The sequence below is a fragment of the Podarcis vaucheri genome, assembly GCF_965113315.1.
Source record: "Podarcis vaucheri genome assembly, chromosome: 10".
In the NCBI taxonomy this organism is placed as follows: domain Eukaryota; kingdom Metazoa; phylum Chordata; class Lepidosauria; order Squamata; family Lacertidae; genus Podarcis; species Podarcis vaucheri.
The window spans coordinates 43839226-43860736 of record NC_138748.1 but is presented as its reverse complement, the minus strand read 5'-3'; the positions used below and the strand labels follow the sequence as shown (position 1 = coordinate 43860736).

At 40.9% G+C, this 21511-nt stretch overlaps 1 protein-coding gene and 1 long non-coding RNA gene across 3 annotated transcripts in view; both read right to left on the bottom strand.

The window, feature by feature from the left end:
- The window catches only part of MRTFA (myocardin related transcription factor A), a 65188-nt gene extending 64756 nt beyond the window's left edge, over window positions 1-432 (bottom strand). For both annotated transcript variants that reach the window (XM_082241278.1, XM_082241279.1), the window contains exon 1: window positions 364-432. The gene's annotated coding sequence lies outside the window, so the exon portion shown is untranslated. The remainder of the gene's footprint in view (window positions 1-363) is intronic.
- Window positions 433-538: 106 nt separating this feature from the next.
- LOC309542496 lies at window positions 539-21501 on the bottom strand. Its single transcript, XR_014224257.1, has 3 exons — window positions 21339-21501; window positions 7564-7617; window positions 539-625 (listed from the first exon to the last, which is right to left on the bottom strand). It is a non-coding gene; the product is annotated as an uncharacterized lncRNA (long non-coding RNA).
- Between the last annotated feature and the right edge of the window lie 10 nt (window positions 21502-21511).

Here is a 21511-nt window from a genome sequence, read left to right as displayed (position 1 = left end):
ATATGGATCTCCAATTACACAACTGCACATCAAAACTACTTGGAGAACTGCCACCATATGCAATTTTATGTTCCTTGGGGGTGAACTATGGAAGGCATTCCCAGTCAGGTTACTTCCAATCCCAATCAACTGCAGCTTGCAGAAAACTGCTGAGTGTAATACATATTACTAGTTTAAGAACTACCCTCTACTGCCCATTGAATAATTTATACAATTTATAGGCAAATTTGACTGTGATTTTTTTGCAGTGGTAAGAATTTAAGCTGCATCACTTCCAAAACCTGTACAAAAACAGCCTGCTTCAATATTTGTAAGACTGTCAGGGACGAAGCACAAAGCATGAACTGTTACTGTTCCACTTACCATTCTTCCTCTCACTTAGTGGAGGAAGGTTAGGGTTCCGGCCAGGATGGAGACCTAGGGTCAGCTCAGGCTGCAGGGACAGCTCCTGCAGCTCATTGGCAACAGCTTCACTCTGGGGGCTTGGTGCCGCCGAAAGAGACACCAACACTGCTTCATCTTCATTCTCGCCGGCCCCTCCTCCGTCCAGCCCATTTGCAGCAGCGACGGAAGGGGGCAGGCACAGCACTCCGGAGAAATCCACTTTGGCTTTCGTGATGGCAACCTGAAGACAGAACATATAAGAGTTGAACAATGGCAAATATATATATTATTCTACCTTCCAAGAAGTTGGCCTCTTCTCTAGCTGTAGCTCTTTTGCAGGGTCCCCCACATTGTTTCAAGTTCAAAATAAATAGGCACAAACAATCTACATACAAAACCTATGAGCATCTACAGCTCAAAGCAGCTAGAAATGTCTTCCTTCTTCCATTTCATACCTCAGAAAAGTCACATTCATAAGAGTAATCTGGATACATTAACTTTATTTAAAGGTGTAATATAATCAAATAAGCCTATATACACAACAAAAGAGGAAACAAGCTACTATTAACAACTAGGAACTGAATGAACTGCTGAGTTTGGCTCTGGAAAGGCTCAGCATATCCTGAAACAAGCTAATTTTGCCCTGCCCAAACTCCACGGCAAATTGCAAAATCCTTATAGAAAACTTTCAAGAGCTCAGAATAGCCTTCAGGCATGCATTACAAGACCTAGTGTAGCGGTGCTGGGCCTCTTCTTACAAACACAGCAGTCTCTGATGTACCGCAGGATCAATGACAATGTTGACCAACTGAGCACTAAAATTGCAAAGCAAGTCCCATCATAGCAGCCCTTACAGCTTAGGTTATTTCTAGACTGGAACCAGAGTCCACCAGCACTGGACAAGTGCTAGGTGACTGGGGTGGATTTTGGTACTATTCTTACTGGTTATCAATTTTATAATTCTAATTTATTAGTTTAATAGAGCTAATAAATTCCCTCAAAAAGCACCAGGAAACAGCCTGCACAAGACCAGGAAACAGCCCACTCTGGTCCCCTTCCCCCACGCCCACCAATTTACAAGATTAATGCTATTTCAGTGCTTTCTCATACGTTATCACAATAATACTTCCTTTATGCCCATTTATCAGCTTGTATGGTCCCACAGCGAGGTGTAGGAGCAGGCAGTTCTTACTCGCATGTACTGTTCGGGTAGAAAGTCCCTTCCCTGCTTTGTTCATTGTTTCCTCCATCTCAGAGTTTGTACTAATGGCTCGTGGGTCTTTGCCAGGCTGAGCTTACTGCACTTTTGACTGCATGAGGGGAAAAGACAAATACAAAGATTTTCTTTCCTCTTTCTCTTGGAGCAAAAGGGAAATGAGTGGAATGAGAGTTGAAGTCTAACTAATTTGGGGCTGAATCTGGGTGGGAATGAACTTGGGAGAAAATCGATCTGGGGTGTTATGCATTACTGGCTGTGATATTCAGTACCCATTACCCCTCTGTTCTTCATTTCAGATGTCCTCACACTTAGCAGCAATGCTTATAAGGCTATGGGGACACAGAGCAAGCCTATAATCATATGGCATGTTCTGTAATTTTCTATAAAGCTGAACTCTACAAGTGTGTTTCTTACATTTTAAATACATTTCTAACAGGGACTATGCATGAAGAGTAATAACAGTCCTGTGATTACTTGTCAGTAATAACTCCAGCTAATTTCAAGGTTTCAAGGAATTAAAAAAGCATCCACCCACAATGATGCCTTGAAACAGTGGGAAAACTAAGGCTGTCAACTGATGAAAAGAATTTTTCTTCATTAATCAGTTTATACATTATAAAAATTAGAATATGGATATTCTTTGGAAACAATGAATCATAACATAGCTTGAATTAAGTTGTAAGATATCACTCATCTTTTGGGAGGGGATATACTTGATATTGTTTTGCTCAGTCAACATAATAGGGACATGCTAGAACAAAAAAAAAAGCCTTTAAAATGTTGAATTCATAGCCCCTCATTTAAAACTGGATCACTGATTAAGGTTTGTGACCCCCATATAAACTGCATAATACTTTACAAGTCTGAGGATGCAGTTGCATTATAAAGCATACTGTCATTCTCCACATATCCCCAGCAATCAAGGTTTCTGTTGTTAGCAAATTATTTTAAGACAGAAAGGTGGGGAAGTAATTCCATTAGCAAACTTGCTATGGACGTTTCTCTCTATTCTTCGTTCCTTTAAGTCAGTTTCTATTTAGGAGTGGTTACCAGGGTAATGGCAATTTCCTACTCATTTAAGAATTGCTAAGCAACCTGCATCAACTAGCAGCAGCAGGTGGCATGCAGAAGTAGGCTATTTTGGGAAGCAGTAACTACTTTTCTTGCATTTAAAAAAAGCCATCTGTTACATGTCTCTGGCAACTGTGATCAGGAGGCCAAAAGAAAATCTAAAGTAATCTTTAGGCAGAGGGGTGTTAAGTGGATCAAGTTTTAAGCTAAACAGAGAAGGAAGAAGCAGTGGTGTTATAGCTGAGGACAACATTCTTTCTAGACAATCCTAATTCAGAAAAGTAGGAAACTGCACCATGTTGTTGATAGTCTACTAATAAGCAGAAAACAATCACCTAAAACTGGGTATTTACCCAGAAATATCAGTGCTCCAATCAGTTCTTCAGAGGTTCAGGCACAAGTCTTTCCCTATCCCTGTTACTAATGACACTACACTTGGAAATTCTTAGGATTAAATCTAGGAACAAAATACATTTAAAAATATGCACTGCCTAGAGCCATGGCAGGTCTTTCAGATAACTGAAAAATAAGGCCAGGAAAGTCCAATCAACATAGTTTTCTTTCATTCATTCATTCATTCATTCATTCAATTCCATCTATCCTGCCCTTACTCCCAAAGGAACCCAGATGCATACTATAGACTGTGATCTGCATATTTAGGGAAGTTCTATTTTATAGAGGGACATCCACCCTGCTACCTGCTATGTTCTTTCTTGGATCTTCTCAATGCAGACAACTACCTGAGTGTGGTCTTTTGAATGATTCTCCAAGTAAGGAACTAAAGTGTGCACTCATTTTCAGTGTACAAAGTGAATATAAGAAGCCACTGCTTTCCCTATTATCCTGTCCCTCCCCAGCAGTGCAAGGAGGGAAACAGTACATCCAGGACTTCTACTGACAGTGCTGAAAATCAATGGTACAAGCACCTGTTTCACAAGGAACTTCTGCATCCCTATGGTTCTTTCCTTGTCAGATTAGATTAGAAATGCGACAGGGACAATGACTTGTCATTCCCCAACCAAGAGCAAACAGCACCAGTCTTAAGGCAAATTCATACCAACTATATTTAAGCACACTAATGTTTTATGTGGTTATGCAATGAAGTCATCTAACATATCTCCATCATATACACAGCACAAACAAAAAATGGGTTCCATACAACATAACTGAACAGTTCACAGAATTACTTGATTACAGCTACTTTACACCTATTTTGTCTTGTGGAAAGCTGTACATGCACTGGACTTCCTGCATGAAGGGCTAAATTTTGATTGTAGAACATAGAAACCTACCAAACTCAACTGGGAAGGCTTCAAGGAAGTTGAGGTAAGTCCCAGTCTACAGAAAATTCAGCGCCTGTTCAGTCTTTAGGTACACACGGATACATAAAAATATGTATTTTAACTTAACAAGGCTTTCCTAGAAACTCTGGTTTAGTCTAACCACAGGTCCAGAGGATGGCACTATCTAGTCAATCAAGTGCCAACAATGCAATCAAATACTGCTAATATTAAAGTTGTATAGCATACTAGCATAGCTACTGTAGATTGTATGACTAATAATAATTATACTGTTGCTCTTTAAAGTGCACAGTCCAGTAACAGAAGCAGAAGGCAAAAAGAAAAATTTTGTGTCTCTAAGTAACGCCTCCTTTATAGCATATTCAGTAAGTTAGGGGAGAGATAGCACAGAAATGTGGACACCTTGAAACTCCTTTTTCCGAGTTGCACAAATTTCCACTCCCAAGCTCTAAAAGCATGTGATCACAGAAATAATGTTAAGTGGAAATTGCAACACTGATGTTATTTTATCAGTCCTATAGCTTCTGTTTGTTGTAAGAAGCAACAGATGTTAACTATATATCCATTGATTGAGGAAGTCTTCTGCAGGCCCTTGATTGAGAAAGACCAAAACAAGTTTTGCAATCCATGTAGACAGAGGAGCAAGTGTGATAAGGATTTTACCGATGGCATGCTGATACAGGAAGGGGGTCTGCAACACTGGACCTTGCCTCTTCATTATTTTCAAAAGGAATAAATAAACAATATGCAATGATCACCTGAAATATCATTGCTGTAATATGAAAGGATGAAGAAATAAAACAAGTTGTGCCCCTGCAAGAAAATCTGAAAAGGCTGTGATCCTATAAACATTTAAGCTTCATTTAAATGACTCAGATTTGGGTTCACCTGCACATATTAACAGTATTTATGTCAGCCTACTGTACCAAGTATGTGGACACATACCCAGGAGGGAGGAAATGCATTTATAACTGGAAGCACATTTCCAGATACTATTCCACTAAAAAGCACTGGTTCCCACAATGGCCAGCCAGATCTCTACAGGAAACCCAAATGCAGGACATAATGACAATGGCCCTCTACAGATGGATCACATGGGTGTGGCTTCAGTGAGAAGTCCATGCAGCCACAGCAATTAGAGCTTCCAAAATTACCAGTGGTGCTTTTTTCCTTAAGCCCAATATAAAATGCTTTTTCTATACCCAGTCCAACCAAATCATAGGTCAGCATTTAGCAAATGATGTTCAGGCATCACTTGCTCAGCACTGATCCACACCCTTCAGGAGCACAGCCGGCACAAAGCTGTTTGACTCACCACTGTATTTCAACAGGAAGTCTATTAACCTGTCATACTCAACCATCCAAAACTCTCCAACCTGCACACAGACTTGGATCTATGAATGAGTATTTTTAAAACATTTAAGGTTGTTTCCCCCCAAATTGTGGTAATTTGTTTATTAAGCAAGGGGGGGGGAGAGACTTTAAAAAGATTTCCCAAGCTCTTAACAATCAACTCTTTCAGAATCTTGCTTAGCTTATCAACCCTCCCCTCCACAAAAAATTATTCTTCTCCATACATCCTACTCCTCTTAAACTGCCATCTGTAGAAACACAGATGTTTTGTCATCTACATAGGCAAGCTCACACTTTGTGCAGAAATGTTTGCTGACTCATGCTTTGCCATATACATATATCAAGTGTTAGGGACAAATGGGCATCTAACATTTTAACATGGAGCAGACGTGCACCAGGAAGCCATTTCTAATCAAGTATTTACTGCAGTCCCAATGGGGTGATTTATTTAGAGCAGGGTTAGGGGACCTCTGGCTGACAGGTCAAATTGGGACCCATGCTGAACCACAAGCTACAGATTTCCCAAACCTCACTCATCTGCCTTTCACCTGATATTATATGTGACATCAGGTGTGGCGCAGAGATGCAGGGGGTTTGGCTATGCAACAGTTCCCTAAGGGGAACTTGATCACATATCCAATCCCTGAAGAAAGCAGCTTTGCCAACACTTTACTTGGCACTATGAAGCACTTCCCACATGCCAGCTGGCTGTAAGGCATTTGGGAAGCACTTCGCTTAAAAGATTTGAAGACTTGTGCTCAGAGTTTCCCTAGTACTGAAGATAAGTCTTCCAAAGCTCCTTGCACTGAGGTTCCCAAGTGCCTGCCAACTAGGTCACTGTTGGGTGCCTGGAAAGTGCTGCACAAACAACTTTGACAGGTGAGTTGGCCTGCCCACCTGTTTAAGTTGGCCTGTGGGCTATAAAGATTCCCCACCCCGATCTACAGCTTAATGTGAACCTTTGGGCAGGTGGATGATTATGAGAACATGGAGCCCCTGAACTTGAGTTTTCTGGATTATCAGCATCAGTGCCTTTGTCAGGTGAGGCAAGCATGTCTGTGATTCTTTCAAATCATGAGAGGTAGCAACTTAACAAACATATCAGTGATGTGGGATGAAGAATTTTCCACAGCTATGTTTTTCCATGGACCCAAGTACATTTCTAAAGATGAGTTGTTCTGGGGAAGTATTAGTTTGAACACTATAATTAATTATGCAAAAAAAATCTAAGGCACAAAGAAATTTTCCCAAAAAATGTTTTCCTTAAAAAACTTTCTGATTCAAAATTTTCCAGGAAGTTCACATTGCCCATGAAAACCATGGGTTCTGAAATAGCTACCAGATTTTGTGTTTGGTATAAAAATACACAATAGTAATTAATTTTTTACACACAGATCCAAAAAGCTAGTATCAATAAGGTTCCCCTCAACCCCTCTCAACTATAATATGTCAAAGCCAATCTCCTTTGCAGGAGGGCACGGTTGCGGGCTGGCCTCACACTTTCCCGCACTTAGTGGTGGCGTGTCAAGTCCCCCGCATCATCAGGGAGTCGCAGCCCGTGTCACGCCCACAGCCAGCCAATCCAAGCTGGGAGCTCTTCCTTCTGCTTCCTGCTTCAGTGGATCTCCCGCCCTTTCTTCTTGCATTCGACAACTTAACCTTGCTATGGACCTTGGTTGGTCACCTGTTGAAGGGGCCTGGTAGGAATTTTTCCACTTGGCAGATTGGCACCAGCCACTTGGTTTTCACCTACCTCGTAGCAAATTGTCACAACTTTGTAAGGTTTGGTGGTTAGGCATTGGAAAAGTTTGGTTGATGGGAGGAGAAGTTGTGGCCATCACCTGCCCCTCTCCCCTTTAAGGGTATTCCGTTAAAAGAATCCAGGGGTCGTGGTTCCTGTCCAAAGCCCAGGGAGAGGCTAGGGCCACGGTACGACCACACTGGTGACCCTGAGGGGAGATCCGAGTTGATGTACATCAACGGTGCTCCCCCTACTGGTTAACCCTTGTGAGACTCCCTGCGTGGCAGGCAGGAGCCAGATATAGTCGGTTTGGGTCCAATGCCTAAGCCAATACCATTCACATTCTGTAACCAATAATGTTGTGGCCCTCATTAGCCCATTAACCTAAAAGACTGGTGTCCACGTCTCTAATTCATCAAATGGGGGGGGGGGTTACAGGGCCTTGGCATGCAATTAATTTTAAAAGGAAGCAATGCAACTGGAAGATTACAAACCTTATAGTTCCCACAAATCAATCCAGTTCTGTTCCATGCCAGGCGCTCCAATCACTACAAAAGAAACAGAAATCACACAAATCAAATCTCTTCTACAAGACTTAAGCCATGTTACCTACAGATAAAAAACAAAGCAGCTCCCATCTTGTTGCCACCAAATTTAAGTTGTTTGGCATCCCCTCTAAAGCAATGTCAGGATTCAGACAGTATTTGAAGGCTACATTCAGATGACACCTCCTCTACCTGTGGTTTGGAGAATCACGAACAATACTCCTCCCCTTCACAAGCACAACTTAATAAATTATTTCTTGGTTTAATCCAGTCCTGGTTTGTTTGCATATGCGGATCAAATCCCAGTTGAGACAATCTGTGATTCTTTTAACATCTTACCGGTTAATTTTGAGTGTACAATGTATACAGAAACAGTCTTTATTTACAAATAAAGTTTTTGTAAATTACAAAGTCTTTATTTACAAATACAGTAAATGATGCAGCATACTAAATGCAGCCTAAGCAAGTCTTAAGTGACACAAAGCAGCAACAGTTTTAGATGGGAGTATATACTTGAATATGTCTATGCAATAATGGGACTATCAGATTATCAGATTCTGCTAAGTGGCTACTGCAGCAACATATGGAGTAGTGCACAAATTTAGAATAGCAGTGCACTCTCCACATGCCTTATGCATGAGGAATTACAGTGGTACCTCGGGTTACATACACTTCAGGTTACAGACTCCGCTAACCCAGAAATAGTGCTTCAGGTTAAGAACTTTGCTTCAGGATGAAAACAGAAATCGTGCTTCAGCGGCGCGGCAGCAATGGGAGGCCCCATTAGCTAAAGTGGTGCTTCAGGTTAAGAACAGTTTCAGGTTAAGAATGGACCTCCGAAACGAATTAAGCACTTAACCTGAGGTACCACTGTACAATACAAGCCGCTTCATCTGAAAAAAGTATTACCAAAGAGAACTATATCTAAATTTCCTTAACCCTAGACATATCCCACTTTGAACATACCAATAGTGTACCAAATATAGATCATGAGCCAAGCCAGTCAAACTCAGGAGTAGATTTGTTTAAATGAATGGACTTTAGTAACTTAGGTATATTAATTTCAATCTACTCTGAGTAAAAGGTAAAGGGACCCCTGACCATTAGGTCCAGCCACGGACGACTCTGGGGTTGCAGCACTCATCTCGCTTTACTGGCAGTGGGAGCCGGCGTACAGCTTCTGGGTCATGTGGCCAGCATGACTAAGCCACTTCTAGTGAACCAGAGCAGCACACAGAAACGCCATTTACCTTGCCGCCGGAGCAGTACCTATTTATCTACTTGCACTTTGATGTGCTTTCGAACTGCTAGGTTGGCAGGAGAAGGGCCCGAGAAACGGGGGCTCACCCTATCACGGGGATTCAAACCACCAACCTTCTTTTTAATTTTTTTTAATTTTTCAAATTCTGTACCGCTTTATATTTTTAATAAAAACCTCAAAGTAGTGTATAGCGTATTAAATCAATAAAACAATGGCAGGACAATGTTCCTCTGACCTCTTGAGGAGCTTCTTCAGTAGGGCTGGTGAGTCTGGGCCTCGCCCCCTAGGCCAGGTGGAAAGGTTGTAAATATACAACCCCACATTTATCCTGTTAGCATTTATCTTTTCCAACCTCCATCATGTGGCAGCATTGGTACTCAGGTGACAGCCCAGGTTTTCATGAAAAATACGGGTATAAACTACTGTAAAGTTGGTAGAACCTGATGGTAATCACCACCAGAACATTTCAGTTTGAAATTTTCATTACATTAATTTGTGTGTGCAAAAGAATGCTTTAATCTTTGAAGAGCAAGGGCTCTCAACTGGAAGAAGCTGCCAGGGACATAATAATAGACTAAGTTTTACTTGCTTCTTCAAATGTGCATTAGCTACAAATCACAAGAATGATATATTTAATGTGATTTTTGCTTCTGCATCTTCATATTCTAGAGCCAGAACTGAACAAATGAGAAACCACATTAAAAGAAAAAAGTATTTAAAGAATAGGTCTAACATTGAATTTTAATGCACACAACTGGATGTGGTCCCTGTACTTTGGTAACATTTTACCACATTTTAGCCTAAATGCCAGTAGCAATCTAAAATGACATGCTTTTTGAGCACCATTCCTTCCTGCCTCTTAACACAACTTAGTTTATTTCAATAGCTCTAAGCAGTCACAAAAGGTGAAATAGAATCAAAGAATCGTAGAGCTGGAAGGGAGCCTGAGGATCATCTAGTTCAACCCCAATGCAACGCAGGAATATGCAGCTGCCCGCTACGAAGATCGTGCCTGCACTATGCTCTACCCAACTGAGCTATCTAACTTCTCACAATCTTCCAGACAAGGGCGTGCAGTGTACTGCCTCAACCATCAGATTTAATTGACTTCCCTACTGCCAAAGATCACTCAGTCAACTACTATGGAAGTTCCCAGGAATATCCAGAAAGGTGAGGGGTTATGACTACACTACGTACAACCACTTCCTTTATGCCTGTTGGGTAGTCCCACAACACATAATTAGCAAGCCAGTTTGCCAAGAGGTGGACGTTAAAGGCCTCATGAGAAGATATGCTAAAGCATTTATTTCCCAATACCTGCTTCTTTTCTGGCATAGACATCTATGCAGTAATACTTAGTAAGTCAATGGCATGCTGCAGCTTTAAAAATCTAGCTTGGGACTCTAACAGAAGGCAATGTAGGAGACACTTTACTGCAGTGAAGGCTTAGCCATTAGTCTTAGCTGCTAAGATAGTCCTTCTGTAAAGCATTTACGGGTATATATCGTATTTTTTTGTTCTATAAGACTCACTTTTTCCCTCCTAAAAAGTAAGGGGAAATGTGTGTGCGTCTTATGGAGCGAATGCAGGCTGCACAGCTATCCCAGAAGCTAGAACAGCAAGAGGGATTCCTGCTTTCACTGTGCAGCGATCCCTCTTGTTGTTCTGGCTTCTGAGATTCAGAATATTTTTTTCTTGTTTTCCTCCTCCAAAAGCTAGGTGCGTCTTGTGGTCTGGTGCGTCTTATAGAGCGAAAAATACGGTAAAAGCTCCTTTTCCTTAACTCTTTTCTCCAAAATATGAGGGTCTTGAAATATTGTAAATAGAAATGAGAAATAAAAAAAGAAAAGGTAAAGCCCTTTAGACCACTTGGGCATACAATGGAAATGAGTAACAACTTAAGTTCCAAATTCCAGCAGCTCCAACATATTTTCTGCCTCACCCCAGCTTACATGATTAGTCAATAAACATATGTAAGAAAGCAATTTTTAATCATCTCATGTATTTTATTTTTCTTAATAGTGCCATGTTATGTCCACAGCTCAACTACACAGCTGGTAACAGAACCACTATGAAGTTTCCCCCCACCTCTTTTCCAGCTGTGTGGTATGACTGTACTGCAATAAAATAACTTTCACAAGTCCCCTTCCCTCCGAGAAAATAACGTCAACTGTAAGAGATGCAGAAGTCTTGTCTTGCTCATAAACTTATAATTCAGTGGAAAAGTTTATACACCATTGTTTACATGTTCCAGCTAAGCTGTTGGTATTCTAGCAATTACAATGGGTTATCTGCCTTTGCTAGTGGTGACTCAGAGTTTAGTAGTTGAACAACATGGAAATTCTCCAACTGGCATTAAGAAAGAGCCTCTGATCTGAATGCCACAACAGGGGTTTAATTTTCATATCCTTCTTTCTCCCACCAGTTACATATTTAAAAGCTCAAGTAGCTCTCCCTACAACCATCAAGAGTCTAGGATCCTTCATCTAAACTTAACAATCCCAAGTTTCTAATTATGATTTCTGTTGTCTATGTGGAAGGAAGGAAGAGTCCCTCCCTTTATTCCCCATTATGAAAACCACAAAGCAAAGTTATGAATTCCTGTACAGCAAGAATAATGAACCTCTAGTCCATAAGGCCTCCCTTTCCATCTCAAAGTCTCTGCTCTTGACCCCACCCCTACACTCCCACACTTTTAAAAAAAGCCTGTCACATGGTAGGAACAGCTGGAAAGGAGTTAGTTTTCCCCTCCTAGTTAGGCAAGACACACACAGCAAGTAGGACTTTTTGAAAGCTTCCAGGCACCCAAGTACTGTGGCACCCAAATCTTTAAATGCAGTCATAATTTGTCATCTGTAGACAATGGCAGAATAGAACAGGGAAGAAATGCTTGGCAGCCCTTTTCAAAGCTCAGCAACTCAACATCTTCACCCTGCACAGTCTCCAACTTTAAACATCAAGCCCACTTTGAAGAGGTTTTGTCTGTTTGGGAATAAGAAAATGGGAATACTTCTGACAGCGACAAGGTAATGGAGATGCAAGGTAAAGTAAAAAGCAAATGAAATGTCATCAGATCAAATTCCCTACTTGATTTCTAAACCGCAAATTCAATCAGAAAATAAAATGCCTGTAACTTCTACAATGGCAAGAAAGAAGGTTCTGAGAAAGCAAAGGCTAAAAAGCAAGCAAGCAAAGGCTATCCCACTAACAAAAACAAATTTAAAATGTGCATGCTGGAATGGAGCTCACTGTTGCTACCATAGTTTCTCAAATTACCTGAATCCAAAATGTACATGTGAACTTGAAGGAAGGTTCCTAAGAAAGGTAAATTTCAGCTGCTCTGTGTAAAACACTAACTGCTGACCCAACTTTCGCATGTTTAATTAGAATTCCAAAATAAAGAAGGCCAGAGGCAGAAAATGAAAGCTGCCTTCTCTATAATTAAAGAATATCACCAAAGTAGTCACACTGCAAAAACATACTGAGGTGATAGCAGACATCTACCTACCTTCAAAATAAAATGACAAAAGCAAGCACAGCACAGCGTCAGCAAGCAGTTTCAGCTAGTCCTTGGTAGCGTTGCAAAGTCCTAATGAAGGTGTGCACTGCCCAAAGCTGCACTGAAGTATATACTATTTTCAGAGTTGCAACTCTTAATTTTAATCACTCCTGTCCAACTATCTGCTATAGGACATAACTGGAATTTTATTTTACTTTTAAAAAAGAATGAAGAATCCTAAACTATTACAACCAAGAAATGTTAGTACACAACAAGCATAGGTTACTAAAGTAACAATAAGCAGAATAAAACCACAATGGAAGTGCGACAGATAGAAGCCCAAAAGACTCCTCTTTCTACTCATTGGCCTCACAATGCAGCTCAGTTAGCTTCTTATATCACATTAAAGACCTTTCATTTAGACCTCAAAAATAAAGTTATTAAAACACTTTGCATCTGGGCGTTCTGACAGAGCTTAGATTTTTAAAGCACTTGAAATGCCCACTTTAAACATTTCTCACATCACAAACCCCTCTTTAAAGGGTGCACTTTCTTTGAAACGCTATCATGCACACTGAGTGGGCCACTCTGTTGTAAGTGGCATGTGTGCAAAGGGCTGGATTATTATCATCATTTATTAACTATGTATACTGCCCTTCAGGGCGATTCACAGCATAAAAATACAATATAAAAACACAAAAGACATAATAATAATAACACAAACAAAAATGAAACAAAATATAACCCCTCCCCCATAAATACATTTAAAACCATATAGGATGTCAGTCTGCCAAAACCCTGGTTGAAGAGGAATGCTTTGCTTTTTGCCTAGCACCTAAAGGTGTATAATGGAGGTGCCAGCTGTACCTCCCTGAGAAAAGCATTCTACAAATGGGGAGCCACTGCAGAAAAGGCCCATTCCCGTGTTGCGACCCTCCAGACCTCTTGTGGAAGAGGCACACAAAGAAGGGCCTCACATGATTACCGCAGGGTCCTGGTAGGTTCATATGGAGAGAGGTAGTTCTTGAGTTATTTGTGGTCCTGAGCCATTTAAGGCTTTATAGGTCAAAACCAGCACTTTCAATTGGGCCCAGAAACTAATTGGCAGCCAGTGCAGTTGGGATTTCATAACCTTCAGATGTTTTAAACCCTTATGAAATATTCAACATTTTCTATCCATATCAGGGATCTCTAGCATACATTACTGTTTCTAGTGACTATTCAAGAACCAATAGCTAGAAACCTTATTTCCAAGTTAAAGTTATCTATGAAAATTATATCCTTGCTTCAATATTTTTTAAACTTAGGTCAACTCTATCCCAACTGCAATTTGTTTCGTATGTTGTTAGTAAGGGAATCCCCTTTAACCTAATCTCACAAGAGACTCCCTTTTCCTATAAGAATGGCTTTTACACTGAATCAAGTTCCCATAATATATCTTCCTTGTTCCTGGGTAATCAGAGACTAGCAAATTACTCCAATGTATCATATATTACCATGAGTAATCTCTCCCACTACTGAAAACACCCCAGAACCATGGTTACAAAGAATACAAATGCCTCATTAGTGGCAAATAACTACAGATATCTTGTCACTATCCAGTATTCAATCGTCTTCCTTTTTCCACTAATAGATTTATGACAGACACAGCAAAGCAGACAGGGTTTTTTTCTTGATTAGCAGCTATTAAACCTAATGAAATTAATGTTTGCATTACTCCAAACCAGGTAAAATCAACAAAACACAATATGAAGCAGCTTTATAGAAAAACAGAAAAGTGCCACTGGGCAAGGCAAACCAGAATAGTTCAGAAGGCTTAAGGAAGAGAGGTTATACTTACAACAATTATACTTACAACAGGTCCAAAGCTCATGTAATAAAAGTCTCAAGTGGCACAACATATTTCGGAATTCCTTTGTGAAAGGGAATTTTAATCTCGTCAGTCTCCCTTATATTCTTGCTGTAACTCCACAAAAGCTTAACTACGCTATATCCAGTTTTAAATTTGTCCTAATACCACAAATCACGCTATTTACAAGCATCAAGCAAATTCGTAGACCTCTAAAACTATTATATTTAAATTTAAGAACTGATATTCACTACAAGGTTAAAATTGCAAGTTCCAATATACTAGTTAAAACTCTTTGCCTTTTTCTAATATTGTGTCACAAAGATGGTCCTCAAACTATCAATTTTATTTTTCCATAAAGTGCTTATAAAAAGAATTCCACAAAATTTCAAATATTCATACACAGTGCAGTAACTGAAATCTCATTTTGCAAGATTTGTGGCATTTTGTTTAACTAGACACTATTGTATGTCATACCTGAATTATCTTTATTAAATGTATTTCAAGACAACAATCTGGATTTGCATAATAAAAAATTAATATGTAATTTATTACAAGTGACATGACGCAACATAAGCAGACACTGGAAAGACCTTTCTAGCACAATGGTAGACAACTGGTACAAAATAGTTTGGAAAACAGCCTTCCTTGAGAGATTAATAAGTAAACTATGGTTGACATGTGGACAGATCAAGAAAGATGGCTTTACCCTCATGTGATTTAATTTCATAACATATGTCAGTATTCCAGAAAATGAACAATCCCCTCCATCAGCATTTGGTTCAATCTGGTTGATCTAAACGTTAATTTAAACATAATTATCTCTTCTTTGAACTCCCATGTTCATCAATATATGGTATATTGTTTCAATGGAAAAATAAATAGGAAAAATGACTATTACTCATACTTCATCTAAGCACTACCACAAAGATTCCTGATTAGGCATTTAGCTATGTGATACTGAATGTTATCGGTTAACTCTGTTCTAACATGTTTCCCCTTTGTTTTTGTTTAGACCAATTCACGAGCCAAGAACTTACACATGGACCATTAATAATGACCATATGTTGTCGCTATTACTCCAAATTGAGAAGACTTGGTCCATTTATTTGTATCATTTATTATTCCTATGATCCTTGTATAAAACCCAATAAAAAGTTATTTAAAACAAAAACCAAAGTAGACACTATTATCCTCTCTATTCTTAAAGACATGAAGTTTAGAAGATGAGTTCACTGATGGGTAGTCTCCTGAAGTTATACTAATTTGCCCATTCCAAAGTTAGGCCCACAGTAAAATGAATTTAACAAGGATTCTTTCTTGTCTCCAGTACTTGAGGAGCAAGCAAGAGGAAACATATTAGAAGTTATACTGCTATTTAAAATCAACACAACTTTCAGTACCACAAATGTGCAATGCAATCCTAGGTATGTCTACTCATAAGTTATACTGAGCTGAAGTGCTTTATTCCAAGTATTGCACTTGGGCAAAAAAAATGAGAGGCACAAATACAAGATGGGTGACACCTGGCTTGAGAGCAGTACATGTGAAAAGGATCTAGGAGTCTTGGTTGACCACAAACTGACATGAGCCAACAGTGTGACGCGGCAGCTAAAAAAGCCAATGCAATTCTGGGCTGCATCAATAGGAGTATAGCATCTAGATCAAGGGAAGTAATAGTGCCACTGTATTCTGCTCTGGTCAGACCACACCTGGAGTACTGTGTCCAGTTCTGGGCACCACAATTCAAGAAGGACACTGACAAACTGGAACATGTCCAGAGGAGGGCAACCAAAATGGTCAAATGCCTGGAAACGATGCCTTATGAGGAACGGGTAAGGGAGCTGGGCATGTTTAGCCTGGAGAAGAGGAGGTTAAGGGGTGATATGATAGCCATGTTCAAATATATAAAAGGATGTCACATAGAGGAGGGAGAAAGGTTGTTTTCTGCTGCTCCAGAGAAGCGGACACGGAGCAATGGATCCAAACTACAAGAAAGAAGATTCCACCTAAACATTAGGAAGAACTTCCTGACAGTAAGAGCTGTTCAACAGTGGAATTTGCTGCCAAGGAGTGTGGTGGAGTCTCCTACTTTGGAGGTCTTTAAGCAGAGGCTTGACAACCATATGTGAGGAGTGCTCTGATGGTGTTTCCTGCTTGGCAGGGGGTTGGACTCGATGGCCCTTGTGGTCTCTTCCAACTCTATGATTCTATGATTCCTAGGTAAGGCTGCAACCCAAAACAGTGAGTTAAAATATAAAGACAGTTCCAACTTATACATACAGCAAAACTAAGAACAAAGGCTGAATTCATCCCTATATTTTCATGTGATTTCTAAAGAGTGGAGACAAGGAAGAAGCAAAGAACAGATGTGATTAAAAGCATAGGCAGGAAGACACAGCAAAGGACAGATAGCTGTTTGCATACTGACCCCTATGACCAAGTCCTTGTGCATGCAGAATGCTGTACTCACCAATATCAAATTCTGTATCATTCTAACATCTTGCACACAAGCACAGAAACACTATGGGAGGAATTCAACATTGTGCTAAAACAACTGTTTTGGCAGGGAAGCATTTGGGCTTGCCAGACCAAACCAAAGGATCCCCAACCGTCCCAGAGCCAATTTTGAGGGAGTGGATGGAGGAGAAAGGAAAAAGACCCATTGCACGCAGTAGTCCTTGTGCAGGGTTTCCACTGACTGGACTTAGTCGAATCCCGACCACTATGCTCTGGAATTGGCTGGTGTGTGCCGAGTATTCCTTTACTTAATTTCCCCATCCTCTTCCAATCTGCATGCTATTTCTATTTTAGTTAAAAACACATGTAAAAACAAAATATTCAGATGTAGAATGTCTCACTGAAATTCAAGCAATCTGGTTTTAACAGAATGATGAATTGAAAGAAACTGTAATCTTCAACGATCATGAAATGCCTGTAGGACCTCACCAACACAAAGGAATTAAAGTTTCACTTTAAGTAAATTACAGAAATAGAGAAAAGGGAAATTAAAACAATCAGTAATATCCCTCCGCATTTCTTCATAAGAAGTTTGAATATTTAGGTTAAAAAATATGTTCATGTCTGAGGCTCAATTTGATAAAGGTTTACAAAACTACTAACAGCAAGGAGAGGCAAATAAAAATTCTCAGTACAATTCAGCCAAGAGAACTTAAAGACAACAAACTTGTGGCACATGATGAGAAAATCCTTCACATAATGTAATAAAATTTATGGATTTATTTGTCACAGGTTGTTGTGATGACCACTAGCAGACACACATTTTTAAAACAATTCATCAAATTCAAAAAGGACAGTTTTTTACACCAGCTGATGGTGGGCCAAGCAACAAAGGGCATTATCGCTACCATGCTTCACTTGAGAGTTCTGTGCATATCTGGACTTCACTGGTCTTTCCAAATTCCCAGCTATACGTAGGGCTATAAGTTCAGTGTTAGAGCATCTGCTTCACTTGCAGGTTCAATTCCCAGCTTCTCCAGGAAGGGCTGTGAAAAAACTCCTGTCAGAAACCCTGGAAAGCTCTGCCAGTCAGTGTAATCAATACTGAGCTAGATGACTAAAGGTCTGACTCAGTACAGTGGTACCTCAGGTTAAGGACTTAATTCGTTCTGGAGGTCTGTTCTTAACCTGAAGCACCACTTTAGTTAATGGGGCCTCCTGCTGCCGCCGCGCCGCCAGAACATGATTTCTGTTCTCACCCTGAAGCAAAATTCTTAACTCAAGGTAATATTTCTGGGTTAGCGGAGTCTAACCTGAAGCATATGTAACCTGAAGCATATGTAACCCGAGGTACCACTGTATAAGGCAATTTACTAGATTCCTAGCACTACTATTAGTATTCAACATACTGCTAGCATAGCATGTGCTTACAATCTACCACCACCTTAGCTTCCATTTCTCCCTTTTAAGCTTTCATCATGCATTGTATTAACTATTCTACCAACATGAAGGATTTCTTTAAGTGTCCCAATAGACCAAAAACCTGATGATTCATAAGGATAGATGTAAGAACTATCGACTTCAAACTCAACTAAAAATAAAACTCCAAGTTATTCAGCTTTCATAATAACAACAGATGGGCAGTGCAAACTTCCAATAAGCAATATCCCTCAAAAAAATCATTCTGCAACCACTTCCTAGGCAAGCACTTTAATTAGCAGAGCAAGTTTTTGCTAAACATATTTCTGTCATGTATGAAGTCAGCTATCCACAGAAAGCAGGAAACAGGCCTGGAAGCAATGTCATCAGTGAAATTTTATTTATTACACCAGTTCTACGCTACTTAATATATTAAAAAAAATCTATGCAGCATACAGAAAACTGAAACAAACACTAAATATTACAAAAAAGTTAACATATAAAAATATTACAGTAATACAAATAAGCCGCCTCTCCACTCAGTTCTTTCTCCAGCCTCTGTCCTATCTTCTCCAGCTGCTTCACTGTCCCATGATCAGGGCTTGCTTTTATGGGCAGGCACCAAAGTGGATGGAGCTTCATCAGGCTGCCCACACACCTGTGTTCCATTAAGCCACTGCTGCTCAAACTTGTTCCCCAGCTGTAGTTGAACTACAATTCCCATAATCCGAAGCTAGCAGGACCAGTGGTGAGGGATGATGTGAGGTGTAGTTCAACAACAGTTGGGGACCCAAGTTTGAGAAACACTACATTAAGCAGTCAGGTGCACTCTCCACACCCAGCACAAGGTGCAATATGCTTGGTGAGTTTCCCAGGGTATCCCAATGATAGAAAAAGGGCACCCTGCTGATCACAGTTCTTTCTCCATCCTCCAACTGCAAAAGGGCTTCAACCTCATGATCAGAAGCAAATGAAGAGTACAGTTTGCTATGTATCCATTAAAGAACTACTTCAGAGCATATTTTGTACCTAGAAGTTATTCATCCTTATATTCTATCTGTATACAATGACACCAAAACTGACATTCATTGGTTTTATATTGCATTTTTGTTTTAATTATATTGTTTGTTTCATACTGCACACCATTTAGAGCAATTTTTAAAATATCAAGCTGTTTATAAATGATTTTAATTAAAATCAATATTTATACACATACCAACTATTTTTCTACACACCTGAAATATCAATCTTCACTTTCTTTTCTGTGTGCCTTAAATAGAGATGCAAACTATGGAATGCAGTGGAAATTTTGATGTAATTGTTTCATCTTTGGATTAAAAATGCCTACCAAATCTTGATGGCTCATGCATTTTCTGCCCACCTATACTCACATACTGTACTTTTCATTTCACCAAGTTACACAATCCCATGCCATAATTTCATAACTACCATTTCCCCATACTATATTCCTCAAAGCTGGTGAACTGCACTCTTGAGATACTACCCTGGGAAACAAAAAGGGAGGCTCCTGCTCAAGACCTTCACTAGGTCAACAAGTATGCAAATCCCTTGCTACAGAATTAGCTAGGGCAATAAAGACTTACTAACATGGGACTGATCTGACAAGTCACTCCAGTGTTTGAAAACAAGAAGTGTACAAGAAAGCTTATGCCATAATAAACGTTTTCAGCCTAAGGGCCACAATGCCTTGCAGGCAACCTTCTAGATCTCGCCTACCAGACACGGCAACACCAGAGGGGGAAAAGTGGGCAAAGCAACAGATGCAATGCTTACATTTGTACATTGAAGCCACACAAAAACCAGAGGTTTCTCAACATTCAAACACACACCCCTCTTCATCCAGGCAAACAAGAAGCATTACTACAGTTCAAGAACAAATTCTTGCCAAGCAAAAGCACTCAAGGAAGGCAAATGGCTGATAAGAGGTGTGGCTTGGGCAGAGCCCCAAGGACTGGCTAGAGAGGCCTAAAAGGATGCATTTGGAAACCACCACCACCCCAGGGCCTGAGGTTCCCTACCCCTGCCTTAAGGTATCATAAGCCTGCTTTTATTGCAACCAGTGAATACGCTCACTCTTCTGCAAGTTGCTACCATGTGATGTCCAGATGCTTTCAAAGTGGGAAACCCAAGAGGAGTCCCATGTCTTTATGCTGTTAAAGAGGATGCATCCTTGACTATGGATGAACTATAAGTGCCAGTGTGATTCTATTCTCAAGCTCAGATCCTCGGATGTTAAGCAGCAGGGAAAGTACTAGCAAAGGATATTCTTGCTGGCCTCCAGCCCACAATGAGCCAGCCGCATTCAACCACCCTCCAGCACAGGATTCTGGGAAGCATCAAATGATAATTCATCATGAATCTATATGCTCAACGCAGATTCCTACATGTGCCAGTGGGTGGGTGTGATCAGCTCAGCCCATATTCTCAAAACAGTCTTCCACACAGATTGCAGATTGCAATTCTGAAACTGAATCAGGGACAATCTTGCATTCTTGAAATTGCATAGAGAAGATCCAGTACATTTACATTTCCTTTGCAATTAAAATTTTCTGGGAGGAAAAGAGTCTCAAAGACAAAAAAAACCCAAAAACCAACCCCAAGAATTTTTTGGTGGTGGTGGTAATGATCCTGGAGGTTTATTCTTGTCGTCCAATAAAAACCCAATAGTTGAAAACAGTGGAAAGGGAGGTATGATAAATCCGTTCGGAAAACGGTGAAATGACACAGCGGAGGGGGGCGTTACGGGGAAAAGCAGAAGCCTGGCTGGCGGCTGATGGAGAAAAAGGATACCTTCGGTGGCTCTTAATAATTTGGGGGCTGGGGAGGCGGAACATTCGCCGTTTTACTCACGAGCGCATAGCAAAGGGGCGGGAGGGCCACGCCAGAGTCACGTAGCCCGAAGGAAAGGCCCGGTCGTGGGAAGGGGGCGCTGCAAAGAAGAACGGCGTGGGGCGACGGAGGGGGGGGGCTGCGTGGTTCGTGTGGGACGGGAGAAGGAGGGCGCGGTTCTCCCGCCAGCCTCCGCCGTGGGGCAAAGGAGGAGCGTGAGGCGAGCCAAGGCCAGGCTCTCCCAGCAACCGGGGCAGCCCCGCTTCGTGCTTCCCAGAGGGGCGGTTCCCTGCCCCATACATGGAGGGACATTCCCCCCCCCTCAGCGGGCGGGCGGGGCGAGGAGTTGCCGGCACGCTCCCTCCCGAAGCCTCCCTCACACTCACCTGGTCACGACTCCATCCCAGCTGCCCGCACTTGGCCGCCTTCCCCTTCCGCAGCCTCCCACAGAAAACTTCCCCGAGCGCGCAAAAAAAAAAGAAGAACCCCGGCCCTCACCGCCGCCGGCTCAGCTCCTCTCAGCCGCGGAAGCTCCCGCCCACCAGAACGCAGAGCTACG